Below are 11,868 nucleotides of genomic sequence, written 5' to 3'. Positions count from 1 at the left end.
CTGTCGCCTCCAGGGGCCCCCGCAGGTCTCGGGGGGAGGACACTCCTTCGGATTTCCATTTCTCCCCTTTTTCCCCCCAGCCCAAACCCCTCTAAACGTGGTTTTCTCACCATTTTCCGCGCAGCCACGGAACCTCAGCACGGACAGCCCTCACCAGCCCAGCCCGTACTCCGGAGTAATGACGCGCATTTCAGGTGCAGCCCAACTCCTCCTCTTCCTCTCCGCTCCTTCCCCTTCCCGTTTGACCCACCCCGGGCGGGGCCGTTCCCCCCCCCGCCCCGGTCCCGCCTTCCTCCGCAGCGGAGCGGGGTCGGCAGACTCTTGGTACCGTCTGGTATCTCCCGTTACCTCTGGTACCCCTGGGTACCCCCCCGTCCGCTCCGCCCGGCGCTCCGAGGGGCCGGACCGCTGTCCCGGGGCGGAGCGGAGGGGGATGGAACGAGATGGAGCGGGATGGAGCGGGGCTCCCCACCCTCCGCCCCCGGCCCCGCATCCCCGTGGCACCCGGGCAGGGCTGCCGTGTCCATCGGTAGTGCCGGGACATCCCCCTCCCTCCTGGTGACCTTCCTCCCCTCCCGGGGATACCTCCGGTCCCGGGACCCCCTTTTCCACCCAGAGACCCCCCTACCGAGCACTCCATCCTCCGGGTGACCCACTCTCCACACCCGAAGACCCCCCTCCTGAAGACTCCCCTCCCGGGGACCTCGTCCTCCGGGTGACCCCCTCTTTCCAAGGACTCTCCTCTCGGGGACCCCATCCAGTGCGTGACCACCCCTCTCGAGGTCTCCCTTCTCCCGGGGACCCCATTCTCCGGATGACCCCATCCCTCCTGAGCACCCCTTTCCCGGGGACCCCCCATCCCGGGGACCCCATCCTCCGAGGACCCACCTTACCAGACACCCCATCCTCCAAGTGACCCCACCTTCCAAGGACTCCCTCCTCCCAGGGATCCCCCCTCTCGGAGACCCCATCCTCCGGGAGACCCCCCCTTCCCCGAGACCCCTTCCTGTCTGGGGACAGGACAGGGACACCCCCACTCTGCCTCCCAGCACAACCTCGCTGAGGAGCAGAGGAAAGGGGCTGGAAAATAGTCCCAGGGGCTCAGGGATTTAGGGCTGGATGGGAGCCACCTCCCTCCATCCAGTGCTGCCGTCTCCTGCCTGCATCCAGGAGGTCGCCAGGATTTTATTGCATTACCCAAAAATATAATTAAAGCATTGAAAACGCTGCCCTGAATACAAACGCCGAATTCCTGACATTTACGGGCGGCTGCTGGTTCCCACCGAGTTATTCCCCCTCCGGCCAGTGTCCCTGTCCCCCTCCGGACAGCCCTGAGTCCGTGACCATCCTTTTGCTGACATTGGGATGCGATCAAACCCACTGCGATGTTAATCACCCTGTTCCCGTCGCCGGGAGCGCAATCCGACGTGCTCGTTTTTCCTAAACGCCTCCTGCGAGCTGCTGGGAAAGGCTGAGCCCGGCATCAACCCCGGCGGTGCCTCCGAGCATCCCGAGTTCTGCCGCAGAGAAGCTGCATCCAGCGCTCAGGAAAACCCCGCGCGGCTCCTGCTCCGCCCCGGACCGAGCGCTCGGGGGTCCCTGCGGAGGATGGAGGAGGGTCTGGAATTCCTCGTCCGCGGTTGTTTTGCGCACCTGAGGAGCCGCCCGAGCGTCACGCCCGGCCGTGCTGATGCACAGCTCCGTAGCCGCAGTATGGAATCCACGTTTTTCCTTGGAAACAGTCGGGAGACTGTGTCCTCGTCTGGAAGGAAGGATGGAGTCTCGCGGCACGGTCTGAAGTGAGGAGCACTGTTTGCAGGAGTAGGGATCACAGCCATGCACACCTTCACCTACAGCAGTGACTGGGAATATCCAGGATTCAAGCCCCAGCCTGGTCCCAGAGCCCCCATTAGGTACAAGCACCTTGTGCTGCAGCCTCACAGCAGCACAAATCTCATGGAAACTTCCTTTTTTTTTTTCCCCCACCTTAACAAAGAGAATTAGGTAAAAGCCCTCTAATTAAATAATGCCCTTCAGTTTTGCCTTATGAATACTGAATAAATACAATGACATAACTAGAACTTCAATTAAAAAACAAACCCAAAACTTCTTATCTTCATCCATCAAGAATTACACAGAATAGAAGCCTGTCTGGGGCTGAATTCTTCTGGTCACTTTGATGTTTGTTGTGGTCTCTGTTTATACTTCAAAAGTTTTAAGTGCTCATATTCACGTTCTACTTCTTCCTGGTCTAGTGGAAGGTGTCCCTGCCCATTCCAGGGAGTGGGAACAGGGTGGTCTCCAAGGTCCTTTCCAACCCAAACCATTCCATGATTCTGCCAAATTTGGAACTCCTTGGAGTTTAGGATATTTTAGCCCAACTCCTCCCTAAGAGGTTCACAGCTTTACTCACCTCAAGCTCTGTCCCTGCAGGGAAGAGCTCAGAGCTCAGGATCTGCAGCAGTGACCCCCCAGCACAGTTCCTGGCCAGGAAATGCGAAGGGTCTGCAAAAAGCAGGGGAAGGGTTTCACACGTGGGTGCTCCAAAACATCAGGTTGTGTCATATGGGAGGATGACATCCCCTAAAAGGTGTTTTACTGTCAGATGGCTGGGACACCCCCGGCCCTGGGTGCTGCTGCAGCCAGAGAACCACCAACCACAGCACCTGAGAGTCAAACCCAACCTGCAGCACGGGCAGAGAAACTCCAGAGAGCAATTAGCACCTGAAGCACTGTGATGCTTTTCATCTTCAAAGCACATTAAAACCACCACCTAATTCATTTTTACAACAGCCCTGCATGCTCAGGTGCCTTAAACATCATCTCCCTTTACAGGCACAAAAAGCTGAGGGTGATGTAATTTGTTCCAGACCAAAAGGAATCTGCACTGAGATTGGGATGAGTGGTGTGTTTGCAAGTAGTGGGCACCACAAACCTGTCCAGATTACACTTCTGAGCAAAGATTTGTTACAGAGTCCTGGAATGATTTGGGTTGGAAAAGACCTTAAAGATCATTTTGTTCCAGCCCTCATCACTTTGGGCTGATGGATTCTGCACCACATCGGGAGCAGCTCCAAAGCCACAGCAGCACTTGCAGAATGGCACTTCCTCCCTGCCAGGCTGTGCCATTTCTTCCACTTTCTGTTTAAGGGGTCTCCTTTCATTGAAAAAGAAAGTTGTGCACAGGTGCTCACCTAAGAAATTGAGTAAACAGGATATTATGGAAGCACAGTTCAATGCACTGCAGTGGTAATGCATTAATTCATCCAGAAAGAAAACATTCCAGAAAGGAAACATGACTGACTGAATTTCCTTTCTTTCCTTTCTTCCTTTTCTTTCTTTGTGTGACTCAGCCTTTCAAAAGTAAAGAGAAGAAAAACAGCAAAAAAAAGATGTAAGCATTAAAATCACAGAGGACCATTTCCAAATTCTTTGGGAGCATCCCTGTGCCTCCTGTGCAAAACCTACTGCACCTGGATGTGGAGCAGAGCAGGAGGGAGATGTCCCCACCAGAGCAGGCTGTTTCTTGCAATTAAACACAGGAGGTCCTGTCCATCCTTTCTTGTGCTGTGCAGAGAGGGGAGAACAAGCTCAGTAACAACAAATAAATGGCCAGAGATGGAACACTGTTCTCGAGTTTCAGTTTGGTGAATGTGACCCTTCTGTCTTTTCTGGCTTTTCTGTCACAGCTGGGAAGAGCCTGCTCTGACTGCTCTTCCCAGTCTGCAGAGAGCTTTCAGGAAGCCCAGGCATGCTGGAATGATTTTGTGCACTGATGCAGAAGCTTCAGGTAAAGCAGCTGCTCTTTCACTGTTTCTGTTTTCATCAAAGCTCTGCGGAGCCCTTTGGGAACCAGGAGCCAAATCACATCAATCACTCAGGGTCAAGCACAGACAAAACCAAATCATTTTACATTTCCCTTTGGACTTACCATCTGCTTTTTAACCAACTTGAGTCCCACTTGTGCCCATCTCTTGCTCTTGTTTGATCTATTTTTCTCATGCAGGCAGCAGGCTGAGGAGATACACGGTGTATTTACTGGAAACCACGTGCCTGCATCAATAAACCTGTGGAAAAGCATGAGGATGATGCATTTGCATCATCTAATGCTACAGCCCAGATTCCCTGCCAGGGAAGCCCTTTAGCAGTAATTCAGAACACCTAATTTAGAGACCTGCCTTTTCTGGGAGCCAGAAAGAGACTAAAATAAACTGTGCAAAACCCAACTCCCTTCGGCATTTACCGCTCCAAGTCTGCAGCTGCACCCTCCTGGACACCAAAACCTTCCCAATACTCCAACCCAGGCCATGATGATCATGCACAGGCCAATATCAAGGGCAATCTGTCCTTGGTTATGAAGGAAAGGGGTTAAAACCCAGCTGAGAAGGGCAGCATTTTGCACCTCTACAAATGGTTCCCCAGAATTTAGGTTCTTTAGGAGTCAGATTTGCTCACACCGTGCAAGACACAGCCTTCACTCCGAGCTCTTATCCACCTTCTGGAACAACATTCCAACCGGCTCAAAATAAAATTTCATACAAGAAATTTCAGTCTTGGCCTAAGACTTGGCACAGGGAGTTTCAGCCCAGAATAGACTTTTATGGGAAGTGAAACCTCTGGAAAAAAACAGGCTTTAAACTGAAGAATCAACAGCCTCTGGACAACAGCCTTGCCAGCAGTATAATGCACAATATACAATATATACATTGTATGGAATGCACATAGAATACTGTAATTACAGCCATATGGGTACAAACATATATTCATTCTGGCCCTGAATAATAGCTCATGTCTGTAGGAAAAAAGAAACCAAAATGCCTCTTTTAAACCAGCAGAGTTTGGAGGGGGAGAACATGTCCAAACCCTGATGGGGACGTGCCAGAAAACAGGTATTTTTCATGAGAATTGCCATTGTCCACGGCAGCATCCCCTGGGCCAGTGGCCACTTGCCCACCTCCAGCTGTGTTCCCTTCCCAGTGATTTTTTCTGGATGTTTTATGGAATATGATTTCCCTCTTTAAAAAAACACCACACTGGCTGACTCTGTACTGCAACACGCTCCAGATATACATGTCAGCTAAAGAAAATTATGTTTCCTGCTGCCATCCCAATAAAAATATCCCTTCAGACAGAGGCACTACCTGTCCTTATTTAGCATTGCTGCTCTCAGAGTCTCACTTTTGGAGCTGCTCAGCCTCATTCCACCATGTTTTAGAATATTTTTGCAGTGGATTCCTCCTCCTCCTCCTTCTCCCTGGCTGCTGGTGAAGCCTCAGCCTCTATCCCTAAATATCCAGGTTTCTCCTTGCCTTGCATGCTCCGTACTGGGAGTTTCCTGGTGGTCTCCCACCAAATCTCAGGCTGGCTGGGACACTGTGTAGCTTTGCAGTCATACCCCAAAAATCACCAGGAACACACATCCTAGGCAGGGATTGTGCCATGTAGAGATGAAGCCCCTGGCAAAGCCACTCAGGGCTCATGACCACCTTCCCCTTCAGTGGCCAAGGTCTCCAAATGTCAGGTCCCAGCCCCCCTGGTGCCAATGTTTGCATCAAACCACCCAAATTTGTATTGAGCTAAACAGGAGCATAAAGGACAAACTCCTCAGATGTATTCACAAAGAAAAAACAGCTCCAGTAATTAACTCCAGATCATATTGCCCCAGGAGTTATACAAATATAACAAAGGTTTATTAAACCACCTCGACAAAACCACTCTCATGGTGGCTGTTGTTCCCACTGAGGGATGGAGATCATCCCTGCCCTGGAGAGCTGATGGGCAGCTCTGCTCTGGCACAGAGGAGCCCTTGGACCCCTCCTGGAGATGCTCAGCCCTGGGTGGGACCCAGGCTCCTGCAGAAAGCCCCCCGTGCAGGAACATGTGCAGACACGGATCTGCATCTGTGGGGATCCAGAGCAATGAGCAGTTTGCGATTAAACCCTCAATTGTGTTGTTGAAAGAGCCTGTAACTCATTTTGCTGGAAGAAAAAAGGTGGAGGGAAGGAATTGGGGGGGGGGAAACAGCGAGAAACAAAGTCTAAAGTGCAGAGCAGTGCCCTGAGGTGAAGCCCTCTCCCCAAAATCCCAAATGCTTATGTCATCCAGGAATGAGGGACTGTTGATCCCAAACCTCTACCCAGCCACCAGTGACCCATGCAGTGTCACCCAGTGATGCCACGGGGCTGGGAGCTCCAGCTCTGGCTCATTGGGGTCCTGCTCCCATCTTTGCCTCCCTGGGAAGGAGGGAGGATCCCTCCCCAAACAGGGTCTGGCTGGTACTGAATGTGATTTAAAGATGCCTTGGCTTCAGAGGAACCTTGATGGAGTAATTTAAAAATCCCTCGGAGCAGCACATGTGGTGCTGCACTCAGCCTTGTGAAAGGGCTGGGACATGGATGACTGGGCAGAATTTAGGAAACTCTGAATGTCCTTTATTGCTCCTGTCTTCGGGATGAAATCACTGGGCATTCAAACAATGCCTGGCGAGAGGCCTGCAAATCTTAAAACCACGGGGACTAAAGGTGATGGATCTGACCCTAAAAGATATTGAAGCCTCCGGCTGCCCCTGGCAGAGCTGAGCAGTCACAGGGCCATGAACAGGGAGCCCGTGGCACGGCATCAGGCTGGGGATGTGATCCAGAGCCAGCCCTGCAAATGCAGCAAACACAAAAGGGCTGCGACTGAAGTCTGGGCTAAGTGCTCCCAGGAGCCTGAAGGATGCATTTGGGTCCATTACTGCACCAAAGTAAACAGAGGATCTATTGTACACAGAGAGAGATGCAGGGAGTGCAGAGAGGAGGAAATGCAAACAGTAAAAAAACCCCAGCAATATTTGCAGCGCTAAAACCCACAGCAGCAGCCAAGGAAAAAGCAGTTGTGACTCTGTCCCTTCGTGACAGCCCCAACAGGTGACAGAGGGGTGGCACCTTCGAGGGGGGTTTTCTGCATGGACATCTCTGTGCAGCAGCACAGCAAAAAGGTGACCACATAATATGTATCTGGTAAAAATTTCAGGCTTTTTGCAAGAGACAAAACCATCCCCAAGAGCAGGGCTGCAAGGCTCAAAAGGGGGGACAAGGAATGTAAGACAGGCCATACAAAAACACCTTTTCTCCCAGCCCCCAAGTCAATGATTTCCAGAGCTATGAGGCTGCTTTAGTTCATCTGTGCACTGAATTCATATTTTTCTAAAAATTTAACAAATCCTACCTGGCTCTCCACCTCCAACTCTGTCCCTCTTCTTTGGGTTAACAGACACCATCATCACTCTCTCCTCTCCTGGAAGGGTGTGCTCGACCCATCATTGTTATCCAGCCTGATTTATGTCTCTGAGACCTTAGTACTATGAACCTGAAAGTGATTTTTATTTACTAGCCTCTTCCTCTTTCATGAGCTGTGTGTACTTCTTGGGTTATTTTATCCTCTCCCAGCTCCCCACCTTTCCAGCTAAAGCTACAAAAACGAATTTACAAACATCCCACCCTGTTTACCAACATCCCACCCGGGGCGGCAGAGTTTGTTTAACTTCTGAGAACCGCGACGTCCTCCTGGGCTTTCATCCACCTACTCGGAGGTGGAAAAACGTGCAGGGAGCTAAGGGCTGGAGGAGGAGGAGACTGAGGAAATTCAGACAAAAGGTAAGATGTGGCTGAACTCTCGGGGACTGTGTTTGGCTTTAAATGCCCGCAGCCTGCAATTCCCTGTAACCCGGGGAACAAAGGAATGCAGGATATCACCCATTCAGCCCCTGAGGAGCAGATGGTCTCTGCTCCCATGAGCGGCTCATGCTCAGGACAGCTCATTGTTTCTCACCTCCTCTCTCCCCCGGTCGAATTCTCCTCCCCGGCATCTGCACCCTCTGTTTGCTTTGGCTTTTCTTCAAGCTCCGTCCCCAGACATCCTTCGGGAGCATCCCCTTTCCCAGCTGGTCTCTCGTGTATTGGAAAACTTCCTGCAGCCTTTTGCAGCAGAGTCCTGCCTTTGCTGCCCAACAGGAGGCAGAGCCTTCAGTGTGCTTATTCCTACTATTTTTAATTTTCAGCTTCAGTGTGAGGCCTCTGCACCTCAGGAGCGTCAGGGAATGGCTGGCATTTGCCTGTCCCCATGGTCTATGGGGACTGACCACTTCCTCAGCCAAAAACCAGTGGGAAATCCCACAGGATGCTGCCCAGGGGATGGGATCACACTCGGCAATGTCATTGCCTTGCCTGTTGTCTCTAAAAGCTGTTGTCACCCTCACAGGACACACCAAGCCAAACCCTCACTATGCTTGTCCCACAATATCCTTCCTTCCCCACAGCTCCCATTCCCATGAGGGGAGGTGATGGCTGGAAGCACCATAACCCAACCAAAACACAAAGCAGAACTGAAGAGACCTGAAATAGCCCCTGGCTCCCTCTGCAGAGGTCCTGCTGGAGCCTATCCCACCTCCTGCTCCGTGGAAGTTGGCTCACCAAGCTCCTCTGCTTGATTTCTTCATTTGTGAAAGGTATTGGTTTTGGAAGATCCCACTTTCCAGGCACCAGGACTTCTGTTTGACCCTGCACAGGGCTGTCACCCAAAATACACAACAGCTTCAGAGCAACAGCCACGGCACCTCCACACTGTGTGACACGCTGGGAAACCCCTGATTTGAGCCCAAAAGCCTGGTCTTGGTGTTCAAGGATGCACAAAGAGGTACCACAGGTGTTAGGACACCAGTTTTGCTTCTGTTCCCCATGATCTGTGATTACAACAGTTATAAACCACAGAGGACCAGCATCTGAAATTTCCAAATAATTCTTAGATGGACAGGGGAAAACACCCCTCTCCCCACCAAGGTGCAAGGAACTGAGATACAGAAACAACCTCTGAGAATGGTCCTGCAGGAGCGAAGCAGGACAATTTGGGACTTGCTGTTGTTTGTGGACAGAGCCCTGGGATTAATTCCCCCCAGTGAGCGTTCACACAAACACTGACACTGAAGCCTCTAATTGTTTTTTCCCTGGACAAACCCAACGCGTGACCCGGCTCAGCTTCCAAGCGCCCCGATCAAAGCAAGTGCTGGAACCCATGTTGTGCCTAAACCAAACACATATTTGGGTGCAAATCTCCTGTTTGCAGGCGCAGAGAGGAGATTTTTTTTCAGTAGGGCCCTGAAAGCACAGCGTGTTTGTCCAATTTCTCTGCAGCAAATTTGTTCCTTAGCAATGCAGGAGCGAGCTGGAAGGAGGAATAAATAAAACAGAACATGCAGGAAATTCGAAGGACTGTAGACAGGGAGTAAGCACTGGAAGAAAAAGTTATGGCCAGACCCAAATGTAGAATTTGGATCTCTTTGTTCAGCCATATGGATTCCCCCTGCAGTAACTCCTCTTCCCCTTCCCTTTCCCCTTTTTCTTCTGCTTTTCTCTTCCCCTTCCTCTTCCCTTTTCCCTTTCCCTTCCCCTTCTTCTTCCCTTTCCCCTTCCCTTTCTCTTTCTCCTTTTCCTTCCCCTTTCCCTTTCACTTCCCTTTCCCTAGACATGAAATCCCATCTGGACAAAGGAGATCTGGTCACATTCTCTGCAGAATGTAGATTTTAGTAAGAAAAAGGTCTGACAAGGGAAACCTAAACTGGCAGGGCATTGTGCTGGAGCAGCTGTGAACAGTAAAGGTAATGAAGTGACTTGGTAGCACTTGATTTAGATATTTGGAAGAAATTTTTTACAATGAGTGTGGCAAGACACTGGCACAGGTTGCCCAGAGAAGCTGTGGCTGCCCCATCCCTGGAAGAGTTCAGGGCCAGGCTGGATGGATTTCTGAGCAACATGGACTAGTGGAAGGTGTCCCTGCCCATGGTTTGGGTTGGATTAGATGCCCTTTAAAGATTCCCTCCAACCCAAACCACTCTATGACTCAGAGCTGACAGTAACCAGATCACAGCACTGGGATGATCTCAAGTCCAGTCCTACCTATGTGTGTCACCCACCCACGTCCCTGCTCAGCTCCAGGGCAAGGCAGGGCATCCTTCAGGGACTGGGGAAGGCTGCAGCCCTCACACCCCAGGGGAAGCCCCCCAATTTGGGGGTGATGTGCCCCTGCCTCCCCCTGCACTTCCTGGTCCTGCTGCAGCCTGTCAGGACTCGTCCTCTGGCCGAGCCTCACACACCCTCCAACCCTGCACACACGAACCACTGAGCAGCACACGAGAAGGACAAGCCTCTGCAGGTCCCAGAGCAGCCTAAACCCGTGAAAGTTGGGAGAAAATTCCCCTTGGCATTAGCAGGGCACTGTACAGGGGTGCCCTAACACCGAGGAAGGCAGCACTGCAGTGGGATCCTGGATCCCTGCACACCTTTGAGAAGGGGGATTGCTGAAAACATCAAAAACAAAGTTAAAATCACCATTATGCTCTTTGCTGGGTGCTCCTGGTGGGACATGGGGTTTGCTGTGCAGTCCGTGTGACAGGGACATCCCAGGGCACCTGATGGCACCTGGCAGCCAGCAGGGGACATGGCAGAGCTCCAGGAAACTGTGGAGGACCAGCACACCATCCTCCACAGCATCCTTGAAGCTGTGTCAGGGCAGGGTCAGGTTGGATCTCAGGGAAAGGTTCGTCCCCCAGAGGGTGGTTGGGCACTGCCCAGGCTCCCCAGGGCAGTGGGCACAGCCCCAAGGCTGCCAGAGCTCCAGGAGGGTTTGGATGATACTCTGGGGCACATGGTGAGATTTTTGGGGGGGTCCTGTGCAGGGTCAGGAGGTGAACTGGATGATCCTTGTGGGTCCCTTCCAACTCATGATATCCCTTGGCTGTGATTCTATGAAAGCAACTGGGTTTTGATGACATTCAACGGGTGATCTTCCAATGCTCATCCAAAAGCCTCAAGAAAACCCAAAGGAGCATCCCTGCATGCAAGTTTGACCAACAAAATTTGTTAGAAGCGCCATAAAATCCAATGAAAAACCAGAGCCCTGCAGCACAACTTCCTAGGACAAGGGCTCTGGCTCCCCACGAGGATCCTGCCCCGATGCTGGTTCAGCTCACGGGCACTGAGTGGCAAGGCTGGCACTGGTGATGTGTGAGTTAAGGGTCTGTCAGCATTTCCATCACAACCCTTTCGTTTTGGGGATTTATTGCTTGGCTGTGAGGATTTGCTCTAGCTGGAAGTTTGGGGGGAAGGACCATGTACAGCAGCGCATTTCCCTCATCCCTGAAAGCCTCTGAAGAGTGGGAAGTTGCACACAGGTCCCTAATTGAGGGTTGAAGCCTCCTTCAGAATCTGGTCCTTGCAGCTAAAAAGGGCAAGGCCAGACCAGTGTGATTTCCCTGCCTGGAGCAGCTGGGAAATGGAGGTGTGGTATCAAAATCAGTTAAATACACATCTCCAGCCCGAGGAAGAGGTGGCAGCACTGCTTGCACTCCCATCCATGCTCTCCATGCAACCTTTTCCCTGGATTTTATACCTTATATCCATGAGAAAATAAATGGGAAATATATCCATTTCCACACTATGGAATAATACATTAAAACTGGTGATTCTGCCTCGTTCAACTTCATATGAGCCAAAACCTTTAATGGAACTGTCAGTGATTAGAAATAACAAATTAATAATTCTCTTCAACTCTTTCTTGTATTACACCTTCAGGAATTAGGTCCCGGTTCTGAGGGAATGCAAAAGCAAGATTCTGGAAAGAAAAAAAAAAGAGAGGAAAAAAAGAAAAAAATAAAAAGAAATAAGAAAAAAGAAAAAAGAAAAAAGAAGAAGAAATAAGAAAAAAGAAAAAAGGAAAAAAGGAAAATAGAAAAAAGGGAAAAGAAGAAAAATAAAAAAGAAAGCAAAGAAAAAAGAAAAAAGAAAGAAAAAAGAAAAAAGAAAAAATAAAAAAAAGAAAAACAAACACAAAAAA

The 11,868-nt window shown here is 50.8% G+C and overlaps 1 protein-coding gene across 3 annotated transcripts in view; it reads right to left on the bottom strand.

Annotated features, from left to right (window-relative positions):
* The window catches only part of ABCA5 (ATP binding cassette subfamily A member 5), a 36,723-nt gene extending 35,211 nt beyond the window's left edge, over positions 1–1,512 (bottom strand). The window contains exon 1 of one of the 3 annotated variants that reach the window (XM_027654419.1): positions 1,397–1,512. The gene's annotated coding sequence lies outside the window, so the exon portion shown is untranslated. Of the gene's footprint in view, positions 1–110; positions 222–1,396 lie in introns of those variants that run through there. The other 2 variants (XM_027654418.1, XM_027654420.1) reach the window with 2 other exon arrangements.
* Between the last annotated feature and the right edge of the window lie 10,356 nt (positions 1,513–11,868).

The sequence above is a fragment of the Corapipo altera genome, unplaced genomic scaffold (genome assembly GCF_003945725.1).
Source record: "Corapipo altera isolate COAL_440 unplaced genomic scaffold, ASM394572v1 343, whole genome shotgun sequence".
Taxonomy (NCBI): Eukaryota; Metazoa; Chordata; class Aves; order Passeriformes; family Pipridae; genus Corapipo; species Corapipo altera.
This window is presented reverse-complemented; position numbering and strand designations above follow the sequence as displayed.